Genomic DNA, 14,899 nt, shown 5'->3' on the forward strand with positions numbered 1-14,899 from the left:
GCGCTGGCCCCGGAGTTGGGAGACCCGGGATCAGTTGCGGCCTCAGATACTTAGCACCCACACAAAATAACTGGCCATGTAACCTTGAGCAAGTTACTTAACCCCAACTGCTTAAAAAAAAAAAAAACTAAACCTTTCACAACTGTGCCCAGTAATAGTCAAACCTAAGAATCTTTGAAACAAGCATCATCAACTATATTTGGAAAGCATATTTACATCCTTTATTATTTTGTATCTATCATGCTTATGAAACACGTTTAGAGTCCATGTTATTTAATCTTTGTTATAAAAAAAACTGTTATAAAAAAACTATTCAGTAAAATCCCAGGGAAAAGCATGAGGATTACAAAGTAAACAGTATAGTATAAGAGACAAAGATGGAGAAAACAGCAGTGCTTAGTTAGATAAGGGAGGAAAAAAAAGAATGCAGCACAGCAACTTTCTTTCTCCCTCTTCAAGTTCACAAAGTGACTTAATTAAAGAAATTGGATGTTTCTCATAGTCTAACTCAAGTCAAACCATGTCATGACAAGACTATGCCAACTTACCCAAGAAGTGTTACTAGCAGGTCAAATTCACAAGTTAGGCATAGACACAAGTAAGACCAAATTCAATGTAGCACAGATAGGTCCTTAAACTAAAAAGGGCATTGGCAATGATCTAGTCCAAACACCATCATTTTTTTTAAAAAACATGTAAAATTTAGGTCCAGAAAATTTACATGACTTGCCCAAGGTCACAGAGAAAACAAATAGCAGAATCTGTATTTGAACCTAGTTTCTCTGACTCCACATCAAGTTATCTTTCCTACAGGAAAAGAAAACAGGTTCTCAATAACATGTCTGAAAAAAGTCAGGAACATTTCTCTAAAAAAAAAAAAACCTATCAAATAAACAGTTTGTTTACATAGATTTATGTAGGTCAGCTCAAAAAGTTTCTTTTCTAAACACCGGCTCAGAGTTTGGCAGTTAATTCATTTTTTAAAATTGTCAATACATCAACCAAGTTTTCCCCTATTTTCTCTTTGACTGATTATCCTGATATTCCTACTAGAGATGAATATTTAGTACTTAAGCACATAAAATGAGGTTGTGCATGTCAGCACTTCACTGAACAGCCGCCATCACGGAAACAGAGAATATCCACATGTCGATAACATTAAAACACTCCCTCCATCACACAGAAAAAGTTGAGTGAAATTACTTTCAAAAAAACTTATTAAATAAATGTATTTATTAAAAAACAAAGCTATGTTCTAGATTCACAGCAAGATATAAAGAAGAATAAGACAGGTTTTTGCCCTAAGGAGCTTACAATCCGGTAGCAGGAGATAAGACACAAATAAATAAGAAGTAGAGGAAGATAAGTGCTAAAGAGAAGTACAAAGCGCTAGGAAAAATCAGGAAGGCTGGGTTACTCATGTATTAAAATGTCATAACTATGGATTGTTATTTCATTTTCATAAAGTGTAACTTTTTTTTTAATTCTCAAGATGAGATTTTTTACCTTGTCTTATTTTTAGAAATACACATCACACTGCACATCACATGACATGATGTAACTGTTAGCAAAATGGCCCAAACCATGAAAATTATCAATGGTTACAAGGAAAGGATCCCGCACATTGTGACTAAGACTCAGTACATTCCGAATTCATTTTAATAAAGAATTTTTTTGGTCACAAGGTCTTTGGATTTTGCATAGAATCTTTAAGAGAATAGAAAATGTAAGCAACAAACTTATATAGAAAGAGCAGGAAGCTACATTGTAACTTATAAAACGAGGGTTTCCCCAATTTTAAAGGAAAACTGACAGGAAGAAACAAAACATTTTCTCTGAAGATGCTCAGGGAAGAGATTGTGTCTATTAAAGAAAATCCAAAGCAGCTACTATGGTTCAATAGGAGTTTAAAGTTTAATGCAGTGCTTCCAAAAGTGTCCATTTTGCTGCAAAGAAATAATGTAGGCCAAGATAAAGTTACCTGAAGACATCTGAAAATTTCTAAATTGGTTAAACAACTTATTAGAAAAAGGAAATGAATGTATCCAAAAAAGGAAGGGAGAAGGAAAACCATACACACCCATTTAAGCCTTTATAAAAAGGAAATTGAAAGATCTGAAAAAACTGGGGGGGGGGGGGAAATGAAGCTACACATGAATCTGTATAAAGACTAAGGTTATTACTATTTACTACTTCCTGTACAATTATTTTGTGATTAAATTCATTAACAAAATCTTTAAGTCTATATCCCAAGTTATACTATGTAAAAATTATGTAATTTTATTCCTTTTTTAAAAAAACAAATAAATTATCGTAGGTTTTTTCTTTCCAGGTGAAGAGGGAAATTCAATTTGGATAACAATGAAAAGATAATAATACTCCCCTCATTTAAAAAAAAAAAAACAAACCATGATTGCCAGCCACGTGACGTTGGAGTGAGACGGTAACACCAGGATTGTGAATGGGAAAAGGGGGGGGGGGGAAGTAAGGGAGATTTCTCTTTTGGAACTTTCGGCCCGCGGGCTGTAGATCTCCCGATTCCCCCGAGATTCCTCTTCGGCCACTAAGACTCAGAACCATAAAGTCCATGCTTATAAATAGACCAAGGAAAAAATGCTCCAGCGATCTTTAGGAGAAAGGGGTGAAAAAAAATGGGGGGGAGGAGGGGTAGTGCAATTTAAAGTGGCGCCATCATGTCACCCCTTCTAAGGCAACCGATAAGCAAGATTTCTTACACACAAGGTTCGGATATTGGAAAACAAAAAGATTTTTTGGTAAAAAGGGTCAAGGGAAAATATGGGTGGTTTGCCTTAATGATTAAAATAATCCTACATTCGTTTATCCTTTGGAAAACAAACTATTCATCTCGGAGCAAACACCATAAAGTGGAAAATAGCCCGCCTGCCCCCCCCTCCCCCCGCAAAAAAGCAGCGAGATTCCAACTCAGTATAAACAAATAAAACGCCTTCTCCCTTAGCTTAGTCTTGGGGAAAAAAAATCACTCGAAAACATGTCCGGCAGGAGACGGCTACCTCTAGAAGACGTTAGCAACTGAGGGCAACAAAAATATGAGAATAACTGAAACAATCATTTCACCAGAGTTGTGCTACAAACCGTGAAACGCGCAAGATGGATGTTTGAGGCAGAAAAAGACCATTTGCAGTCAAGAGAAGTTCAAGGCGAGAGCCAGAGTTTTGTGAGTGGGTTTTTAATAGAAGAAATCACGTCCTTAAGCCCATATTTTTTAAATAAAACGCCAAGGAAAAACTGGCAAACGAGGTGGCAGCTGGTGGGGAAGGGCCCCCCCACTCCCCACTCCCCCCCCCCCCGCCCTGGCGGGCGCCTCCCAGCCTCAGGATCCGGCGAGGAGAACCCCGGGGAGGCCATTTAAAGTTACGGGTTTTTTCCCTTCCTCCTTTGGCTTTCTAGTTACAACTAACAAAGAGGGAGAAAAGGGAGCCAGAGAGAGAGAGAAGGAGAAAGGGCAGCAGGGAGGAGGAGAGGAGCAGGAGCAGCAGCAGCACCTACCACGTGATGGAGGAGCGTAGCCCGGGCGGATTCAGCCCCACAAAATGGGCGCAGTTTGCAAACAACCCTGCTCGCCTCGGCAGGCAGGGTCGGAAGAACCGTGGCGGCGGCCGAGAGCGGGAGCGCGAGACGGCCCCGGCTCCGGCCCGGGCCCCCCCTGCAGCCCCCGCTCTCCTCCGCCGCCGCCCGGAGCCGCCCTGACTTTCCCCGCGGGGGGAGGGGAAGGCAGCAGAGGAGGGAACGGCCGCTTTCTCTTGTCTTTCTCGGGCCCTTCTCCTGCCTTCGTCCGCTTCTGCAAAGGCCTGGGCACGGCTGGAAGCCGCAACCCGAGCTGAAGGGCGGGCGGGGGGAGAAGGAAAAGCCGCCCCCCCGCCCCGCACAAACAAGCGCCGCCGTCTGCAGCCCTGAGTCCGCTGCCCCGGCCGCCACCTTCCGAACACCTTTTCCCCGGCCGGGGGAGCGCGCTCCGGCCGCCCCCGGCTCAGCTGCAACGGGGAGAGCAGGGTTCGCTGCGTAGCTCTTCTCTCCCGCCGGCTCGACAAGCGGTGGCGGTGGCGGTGGCGGAGCTGAGAAAATGGCGGCTGAGCTCCTTCTTTTCCCTCCCCCCCTTTAATCTGAAGCGGAGGGAGAATAGAGCGAGCTAGCGAGCGGGCGAGCGCCGGGGACACAGGGAAGGGGGACAGCGCCTCCACCGGCTGCTGCTGCAAAGGGACGCTAGGCCCCGGCCCACCGCCAGGGAGCGCTCTCCGACGCCGCCCCGCCCCCGCAGGGCGGCAGGAGGCGCGGCCGCCACCAACGAGGCAGCTTCGGCTGCAGCTATTGCATAGTAGACTGCGGCGGTGGTGGTGGCTGCGGTGGCGACAGTGGCGGCGGCGGCGGGACCCAGCTGTTTCCCGGGACGTGAGGAGACAGCACGCGGCACTGCGGCAGCGGGGGCCGAACCCTTCTTCTGAGCGAGCATGAAACTAGACGGGGGAGGGGTTCGTCTGGTACACAGCTTCCCTGCACCGAGTTTATTAACCTGACAGCTTATGGGATAGAACGGGTCTGTGGAACTAAAGAGCGGCGGAATCAAAGGAAAGGGGAACATGCTTGCCCAGGTATACTAACCAGGCTAAGGTGACCTGCGCCATCATTATTTATGACCAAAATGAATGTATAAACCGGTTGCCATCAGATCAGTGAGTGAGTCCGGCCAGTCACCTCCCTGCAAGAAACCTTCATAAACTGCGGTTCGGCTGCTAGACGCCAGCGCTGCTTTCCGCAGCCACTCAGGGAGGGGGAAGGGGAGAGAAAGAGGGAGGGGAAAAGTACACCACCGTTACTGCGCAGGCGCCGACCAAGCCCCAAGCCTGACCCAGCTTGGAAAAAGAGGCCTAGATGTGAAAAGCGGAAGTGGTTACCAAAACACCGCAAGGATCTTCGGTAAATGTAGTTTTCATCCCACCACAAGGAGACCGTCACAGCTTTGGCAATTCAACCAAAACGGGCAAAGGGCATTGCATAATAAAATTTTATGTTTTCTGTTGTGACCAATAGTTATGTAATAAAAGCATAATAAGATTTACAGAAAAATACAAATCTTAAATGTCTGAATTAAACTTCCCATTTTCCAGCCAGATTTGTATCAAATTGGTGGCATCTAGCCACTTTTTAAATGAGTAATGTGCCTAATTAGCTTATTCTATCATAAACATAAAAAAATCTGTTAAATTATGTCATCAACTCATGAAGAATATCCACTACTACATGGAGAAGTACTGATCTGTATGGGTTACAAAAATACCCAAATATGAAATCACAAGCCTTTTCAAGTCCTAGGGATGTCTTCCCTTGTTTTAAAAAAAAAGGCAAAGAGACATGCAGAAAAACAATACCTTTTGAAATTCTACCATGATAATCAAAGTTAAGATTCATTGAGACACATCAATATGAACTCCTCAGGTACCAATACTCAAGAGATTTTTTAATGTCATTTTTAAAAGATCAAATTATCAAATCATTACTCAAGACAAATTAAAGGTATACCTCACTATAAAAGAAAAGTATAGTTAATAGACACTACCTAACCTTTTTGTGGTTTACCAGAATCAATTTCCCAGTGTTACTCATTTCAAAGTTGAAAAATACCTTTGCAATGGCTACAAAAAAGTTTTGCTATCCACCCACATAAACCTACCCTGTTAACTCCCCAAGAATGCAAGCAGCACTTTATGGTTCACTGAGCTTTTCATAGAACACCAACACTTGGGACATATCTACATGTATCTCTTAAAAACCACATTATCAACTATATACCTTATAGCAAAACTTGTCAACTTGAATATCTAAATAAAAAACAGATGAACATATGGACACACACAAATATGCATTTGAAAAAATAATTCTGTATCTTTCCTATTTAATAACACTATGAACAGAAGGAAAGGGTTAAAAAAGTATATAATGAGTAACTGCAACAGAGCAGCACAGTTGTGTTTCAAAAAACAGCACTTCAATACCATCAGATGGCGCTTTAGGGCTCTAAAATTAGACGCTGAAATCTCAATTAGCAGGAGAAAGAGAAAACACCAAATAAGGTGAAGCTTTCAGAGTACACTTAAATATTATGTTCAAAGATATTCACAGATTCCACAAAAGAATAAACCTTGCTACCAATCCAAATCTTAAAAATTAAGCTACCAAAACTAAGTCATAATATGGACTGGACAATAAAATGGCAACTGGGGAGAGTTATTTTAAAACCACAGTGCATCTAGACAAAGTAGTGGTGTTAACACTTTTCTTCTGAGGATCTGCAGAGATTAAGGATACTCAAGATACTCAAATCAGTCACCTGGCGCCACAAAACATTGTAACTTTAAATACTCCCATTCCAAATAAGCAGACTACAATGTCCAAAAGTAAATAATGGGAGTTTTGCCATTAAACTAGAAGGCATATAGCAACCTAACCCTAGTTCCCATAAAGGGAGGGAAAAAACTGCAGTCATATCCTAAGGAAGACAAAACACTGTAAAAACATTTTTTTTAATGAGCTAGTTCTACTCCCATATAACAATTCTCATCTTCAGCAAACTTTCACCACATTTAATTATCTTTCCTATCTCTCTCATTTTTCATTTTCTCCCTATAAACTGGTTCCTTACCTATGCTGTTTAAAATATTACCAAATCTATCTCAACCTTAAAAAACTTTTTCATATCGACAATACCATCAAGCTATTGTCTTTCAGCACCCTTCCATTCCTCAACCAAATTCCTGCTGACAAACCCTATTATCCCGGATGTTGTTTCCTCTCTGTATTTTCAGTAATGTTTCCCTCTCCTGGTTCTTTTGGTCTTAACTGTGGGAGTTCCCAAAACACTGTCCTGGGGCCCTTTTCTTTTCTCTTTTACTCTCTACCCAGATTATTCACAAATCTATCCAACTTCAGTCCTGAGTTCCAGTCCCACATCATCAATTGTCTATTGGACATTTCAAACTAGACCACAAACTGGACCTGTCCAACAGACTTTGCTATCTTCTCCCAAAAACACATACTTCTTCCAAACTTCCCACTTTTTGTTGAAGGTATTACCACTCTTCTAGTCTCCTAGGTCTACAACTTCAAAGTAATCCTCAGTTTCTCACTCTCCTTCACTCCAAATACCCAATCAGTTGCCACAGCTTGCAGTCTCTACATCCACAAAAAGCCTTCATATATAACCTCTTCTCTATTTACACAGTCACCAAATGGTGAGAAAGATAAAGGTTTGAGTTCCAGCTTACATTAGGTTACCGGGCACTGGTAGGGGGCAGACTGGGACACTTAGGAGCATTAATGAGTAAAGGGTACATACTCACATACTCATTCATTCATTCTTTCTCTCTCTCTCTCTCTCTCTCTCTCTCTCTCTCTCTCTCTCTCTCTCACACACACACACACACACACACACACACACACACACACAGAGAGTTGTAACAAAGTTATTTGCAAAGAGAAACATCTAGAGAACCTCATGATCCAGAGGAAATCCTTCAACCTAAACCAGGGATGGGGAACCTAGGGTCTCCAAGCCATATGTGTCCTTCTAGGTCCTTGGATTCAGCCTCTTAACTGAGTCTATTTATTCTATGAAGTTTGGATTCAGTCAAAGGATCACACCCAAGGCCACAGGTTCTCCACCCCTGACCTAGAATCTATGCTGGATCTCTTCCTGTCACAGAAGTGAATACTTTCAGAAAGCATAGATCTCTGCTCTGTTTCACCTGATAATTCATATTAGTGAATCATTGAACAGGATTATTTCTGTTGTTATACCTTCCAAAAAATCATAGATAATACCAAGGGAGAAACTTTGTTGTAAGTACAATGGGATCTTATATATCTTTCAGTTAATTGTGAAATAGTAAAGATAAGTGTGTTTTATTACTAATTATCACTTGGTATAAAGCCTGCTTGTTCCCTACAATTGTGTACAGATGACTCATGAAGATTTTGTACAGTTGGGAAAGTAGGTATCTAGGCAGGCAGTTACTGATGTTGTTTCAGTCACCTTTTTCAGACTGATAAGGTCTGAGATTTTTTTAAATGCCTTTGCTATCTTCTATTCCTCTAGTTACCTTTTATATCGATACCTCAGTGCATTCAAAATTGTCTCTTCCTTATATCTCTTATATCCACTTCAAACAAACTGCTTTTCCCCATGTTTTCTACAGTTCCATATTTTTACCTTCTCTACACATCTGAAATTCGGATACAGGGACTTAAGTGTGATTGTTCCACCATTTTTAATAGAGAAAACAATAAGCAATAATGATTAATATCTTTCTCATTTATCTTCTCTTTATAGTCCTCCTTCCATTTTCATACTTAAATGCCCTTGGGATGATTTTGCTTAGCTTCATCTCTTGCCAAACCTACTTTAACCTGATTTTACTCTCTACTGGTTCTTTCTACCTTATAAGATAATACTAGATAAAATTATTATAGTTTATGTTGATTTCATTTCTATTATTCATTTCCTATTTCAGTTGCCTATACTTTTCCTCATTATTTTCTTCACTTTTAAAAATAATTCTTAGTTCTTAAAAATAAATTAGTTCTGATGAGTCTGAACGTAAGTCTGACTGTACAAAACAGCTGATTTGAGGACAATTCCCATAATAAAAATTCTTTCCCTAGGTGATAAAATAGAATCTATTTTATTCTTTATGGAAACCCATGAAACAAGGGATTTACATAATCCATTATAAAGACATGTAGATACATTACTAAGACTGAGAACAGGTAAATCTTTATTATGTTAAAAATTCATCCTAATTCAAAAAAAGACTTCTCAGTGATAATATTCCAAGTACCTTAATACTAATAAATTGAAGGTCACTGAGGTCAACAAACTCATCCACTAGCTTCTAAAATGGCATTTTATTTCCTTATAGTTTATTCCTCCCAGGGCTCTTATAAGGATAAAATGATACTGTTTAGAACAATGCCTGACACATAGTAGGCACTTAATGTTTATTTCCTTCCTTATTCATTTTTATCAATCTATCATACCCATTCTCTACTAAAGTCTTCATCTGATGCCTCATCATAGAATAGAGACCCAAATGGAAAAGCACTGATTCCAAAAGCCCAATCAAGTCAAAAACCCAGCCATCTACACTAAGAGAATTAACAGAAACTTAACTACTGTGATTGCATTTTTTTTGGCCACAGAAACTTGTGATTATCTACCTAAAGCACAGATGATACAATCTGTATGAGTAAAGAAGGTACAGGTGCTACAAGTACTGAAGTAAGACAATTCATGTCTATCCAGTATTAACATTTTTCTGTCCCCCCCAAAATCCTGTTCTGATCTATACTGTTTTTCTCTATATTTCCATACCCTCATACATTTGTTCTCCACAAAAAACTTTCCCTTACCTGACCTCCACCAATCTATGTTTATGATTTCCTTTACAATCCATTTTTTTGCCTTTTTTTTGAGGGCAATGTGACTTGCCCAAGGTCACACGGCTAGTTTTTGTGTTAAGTGTCTGAATCCAGATTTGAACTCAGGTCTTCCTGACTCCAGGGCCGGTGCTCTATTCACCGCACCACCTAGCCATTCCATAACTTCCTTTACATTCTGCTCAATACTTAATTCATCCCAGAGTCTATCCAGCAACTTATGCCTTATGCCACTTTAAAAGATCCATGATTTCACCACTGGGAGTTCTTCCTCTACCAATATATAGATCTCAACCTCCTCTATATTTTTTTTTTTAAGCAATCGGGGTTAAGTAACTTGCTCAAGGTTACCCAGCCAGTTATTTCTGGGTGTGGTGCTGAGTGTCTGAGCTCAGGATTCGATCTCCAGGTCATCCCGATACTGGAGCCGGTGCTCTTATTCGCTGGGCCACCTGGTCGCCCCTACGCAATTGGGGTTAAGTAACTTGCTCAAGGTTACATGGCCAGGTGTTTCTGGGTGGGTGCTAAGTGTCTGAGCCCAGGATTCAATCTCCAGGTCATCCCGACACTGGAGCCAGTGCTCTTACTCACTGTGCTACCGGCCTGGCCGCCCCCTCTCTTCTACATTTTAACAGAGTCCACATGAATTGCTCTAAAACTTCATTATCTAGTCCAGGGGTGGGAAACTTGCAGCTTCAACGCCACAAGTAGCCTTCTAAGCCCTCAAGTGTGTCCCTGTGATTTGACTGAATCCAAACTTCACAGATCAATCCTTTTCCCTCTTTTCTCCCTCAATGTTCTCATTCTTGGTAACCTCATAAACTCCAACGGATTTAACTATGGAGATGACTCCAAAATCTATTTTTCCAGCCCTAGGCTCAACCCCTAAGCTAAAGGGATTGCTAGTATGAATTGGACACTTCAAACTGAATTTCACAGAGACATCATAAACTCAAAATTTCTAAAACTGAACTCATTTATTCTAAACCCATCCTTCTTCCAAACTTTCCTATTTCTATCAAAGGCACCAACATCCCTCCAGTGTCTCAAGTTCATAATCTCCTGCACTCCTCCCTCCGTTCTTTTCTTTTTCACCTTCCCTCCCTTCCTCTCTCTCTCCCTCCCTGTTCCCCTTTCCCCCTGCCCCCAAACAGTTGCCAAAAATTGCTATTTCTAGTTTCACAATTTCACTTGCATCTGACTCCTCTCCAATCAAAGCGAACACCTTGGTTCTGGCCCTTTATCACTTGTCACCTAGATTACTACAACAACTTAAAATGGTCTTCCCACCTCAAATCTATTCCCACTCCCTCCCTACTGCGGCCAAAGTAACTTTCCTTTACATAGATCTGATCAAATGATTCCCCTATTCAAATAATTCCAATGGTTTCATCTTATCTCTAGGATAAAATATAGACTCCTCTACTTGCCTTTTAAAGCCCTATACCACCTAGTCCCAGCCTATGCTTTAGGACTCCAAGATCAAAAACAAAGTCCTCTGACTCTTCCTAACCTAGCCCTTTTCTGCCTTCCCAGCTTTTTGACACCTTACTCTCCTTTTTCTTGCATCTACTCTACTTCTTACACTCTGCAAACCAGCCAAATGGGCTTTCTCTTTGCTGTTCACACTCCAACTCCATCTCCATGCCTTTGCACTAGCAGTTCCCCATGCCTGGAACACACTCTCCCCTTATTCTGCCCTTTTTCTTTTTTTTTTTTTTGGAGGGCAAGTGGGCTTAAGTGACTTGCCCAAGGTCACACTGCTAGTTTTTGTGTTGTGTCTGAGGCCGGATTTGAATTCAGGTCCTCCTGACTCCAGGGCCGGTGCTCTAGTCACTGCATCACCTAGCCGCCCCTATTCTGCCCTTTTTATAAGATGTAGCTCAGGTACCATCTCCCATATGAAGCCTTTCCTGATCCCCACCTCCACCAACCCCTGTCAATTGCTGGTGACATCCCTTTCAAACTACCTTGTATTTAACTACTTTGTGTGTGTGTTTATAAACTTTAAATTTAAGCTACATATATTTTTATACATACTTGTTGTCTCTGCCATTAGAATGTAAACTAACTGCAAGTAGGGATTTTTTCCTTCTTCATACTTGTCCCAGCATCTAGCACAGTGCCTGGGACAGAGGAGGCCCTTAATAAACACTTACAGATTGACTAAGTGATTGGTAGAGTCTGCTAAAACTTGCATTTTGTTGGCATAGCCTTTGAGAATTCAAGATCACTAACACACCAAGAAGAGGGAAGAGAATAGGCCACTCATATGCTACCATATGCTGATTTAAATGTTTTTTGTTCTCTGCTTGTATTATGTCTATCTCGTCTAACTACACTAAAAAAGTTCCTTAATTCTACATTTCCATTAGTTTTGAGGCTTGGGTTTAGGTTTTTTGGATGCTCCATAATGCCTTGTACATTGCTAAGCCCAAAGACCTCAAATCAAAACAAATATTTACTAATCTCCTAATCTTTTCAAAGTCCAAGCACATTCAATAAATACTAATTAAGTGAATTAATTAAAGTTAAGAATCGTTCAAAAATATACACTATAAGACTAAGCAACAACCAATTGAAAAAATGTTCCAAATCACTAATAATTAGAAAAATGAAAAATAAAACAACTCAGTTTCTACCTCACCTCCATCAGATTAACAAATATGGCAAAAGAGGAAAATGACAAATGTTTGGAGGAGATTCAGGAAAACAAGCATACTAGTTCTAGTGAAGCTATGAATTGCTCCAGCCATTCTGGAAAATATTTTGTAACTATTTTCCAAAAGTTACTTAACTACATATATTATGCATACCGTTTAACCCAGCTATAGAACTACTAAGCCTGCACTCCAAAGATACCAAGAAAGAAAAAAGGCATATACGAATAAAAATAATAGCAGCTCTTTTCGTAGTAGCCAAAAACTGAAAACTAGTGGAGTGTCCTATTATCATGGGATGGCTAAACAAATTATATATGTAAATGTAATGGAATATTATTGTGCCTTAAGAAATGACAAAATGGACAGTTTCAGAGGAAATCAGAAGCTGAGTAGGAGAACAATTTACACAATGACAACAGCATTATGGAGAAAAACAACCTTGAAAGACTTTAGAATTCTGATCAAAGCAATCATAAACCATGATTCCAGAAGACTATGATGAAGTATGCCACCAACCAGAGAAATGAAGAACTTAAAATACAGAGGCATAAATTTTTGAACATGGCCACTATGCATATTAATTATGAGGGTTTTGTTTTTCATTAAATTGGGTAGGAACAGTAGAAGACAGTGGTTAGTGTATACTTATAAAAACAAATTTAAAAAAAATATACTGCAGAAAAAGCTAATTTATGGTAAGCTTTATTATGTAATTTAATACACCAATAAAACTCTAATACAGCCTTCTTTTCTGTGCTGCTCTTCATTTGCTACATTCTTTATTTTCATATACTAACAGATGAGATAAAAACAAGCAGAACAGGGGCAGTTAGGTGGTGTAGTGAATAGAGTACCAGCCCTGGAGTTAAGGAGGACCTGAGTTCAAATCTGACTTCACACACTTAACACAAAAACTAGCTGTGTGACCTTGGGCAAGTCACTTAACCCCAACTGCCCTCCAAAAAGCAAAAAAAAAAAAAAAACCAAGCAGAACATCCCAATGATTCTGGCTTTCTCACAGAAGGTCTGGGCCAGAAAAGGCCTTAAAGAAGATCCAACCCAACATCCCCATTTCACCACTGAGGAATATGAAGACCAAAGGTAAAGTGACTGAGTCACAACATCACAATGCTAGTTACTGACAAAGATGGAATGAAAATGTTCCCAGGCTGCCTTTCTCAGTCTACCGAATCAAGCTGTCTCCCTTTCAAACTTAAAATTTCCAATGAGCTTATCTAAATAATCCATCACTAAAATGGATAAAGAAATGATTTTTCATGTAACAGAATTATTTATACAACTATTAACACACTTCTGAAGATCTTTTCATCAAATGTTTAATTAAGAGACTGTCAGGTCAAAGGGATTGAAGAAACGAGTTCTGGCACACTGTTTGGTTTTCCATTTAGAGTAGGACAAGTAACTTTTGCTATTTATAGATTCAACAGAGAATATTTTATGTAAATTAGAGAAAGCAGGTCAGCAAAACTAATTAACACATTAATCAATTAATTAGCATGTATTAGGCTGCTAGGTGGCCCAGTGAATAGAGCACTGGCCCTGGAGTCAGGAGGACTTGAGTTCAAATCCAACCTCAGACACTTAAAACACACACAAAAAAACTAGCCGTGTGACCTTGGGCAAGTCACTTAACCCCAAATGCCCTCTAAAAAGCAAAAAAAAAAATTTAGCATGTATTAAATGCCTACCATGCATCAAGTATTGTGCTATGTACTGGGACTACAAAGACAAAAGTGAAATAATCCCTACCCTCAAGAAGCTTAAAATCTATCCTGGAGAGATAACATACACAAACACACATACATGTATAAAACAGATATAACATACTTTTAGGGAAAGGGCATTAACAGCTGAGAGGATCAGGAAGGGCTAATGTGGAGAAGATGGAGCTTTCAGTAAACCTTGAAGGAATCTAGGAATTCAAAATGAAGGTAGGAACAAAGTGCCTTCTAAAGCATGGAGGACAAGCACAAAAGAACAAAGGCAGGAGATGGAATGCCATATAGAAGGAACAGAAAGAAGGCCAGTATGATGTATGGGCCATGGAGTATGGAAGAGGAATAAGGTTGGAAAGGTAGATAATGGGCTAAAAACAAAAGAATATATCTGATCCTACAGGCAATAGGGAGTTCACTGAGTTGGAAAGTGAAATGGTCAGGTTAGTGTTTTATAAAAATCACTCTGATAGCTATATACAAGATGGACTGGACTAGAGAAAAACATGAGGAAGGAAGAACAATTAAGTATTTCAAATATATTTTGGGGGACAAAGTCAAGATGGCAGAGTAGAAGCAGGACCTCTTTGGGGTTCCTGCTTCTACCTTCCCCAATCCATGTAAAAGGGAACTGAAAAAACTTTGAAGCTGCAGAACCCACAAAATAACACAAAGAAGCTAACCTCCCGCTGAGGACAGCCTGGCAGGCCAGCAGGAATTGGGCAGTGCAGGGCTCTGGGAGCGGAGCCCAGCCCCATGCCAGAGCTTTAGCCCAAGGGCGGGCTTGACCAGCCATAGGCCAGAGGGACTGCAGATCAGCAGCAGCTGTGGCCATTTCCAGATTCATCAACACATAGATGCAAAGGACAAAGTGAGAGGTCAGTGCAGTGAGGACTTTGGGACCCAGTAGCTGGGAGTGCGTCAGCTTTTGACCCCAGGGCGAGAGGCCCCTGAGATGCACAGCCAGCACCAGGTGGCAACTTCAGCTCCTGGCCTGCAGAGTGTAGGGGGACCAAGCACCAGTCTGAGGGG

At 40.6% G+C, this 14,899-nt stretch overlaps 1 protein-coding gene across 3 annotated transcripts in view; it reads right to left on the minus strand.

Moving 5' to 3' along the window:
• The window catches only part of KANSL1 (KAT8 regulatory NSL complex subunit 1), a 214,301-nt gene that overhangs the window by 179,109 nt on the left and 20,293 nt on the right, over positions 1–14,899 (minus strand). The window contains exon 1 of one of the 3 annotated variants that reach the window (XM_069076215.1): positions 3,529–3,670. The exons of the other annotated variants lie outside the window; for them this stretch is intronic. The gene's annotated coding sequence lies outside the window, so the exon portion shown is untranslated. Of the gene's footprint in view, positions 1–3,528; positions 3,671–14,899 lie in introns of those variants that run through there. 3 annotated transcript variants of the gene reach the window in all.

This window comes from Petaurus breviceps, unplaced genomic scaffold (assembly GCF_028583685.1).
Source record: "Petaurus breviceps papuanus isolate PSGF00001 unplaced genomic scaffold, PetGlider_PUasm1.0 90925, whole genome shotgun sequence".
Lineage (NCBI taxonomy): Eukaryota > Metazoa > Chordata > Mammalia > Diprotodontia > Petauridae > Petaurus > Petaurus breviceps.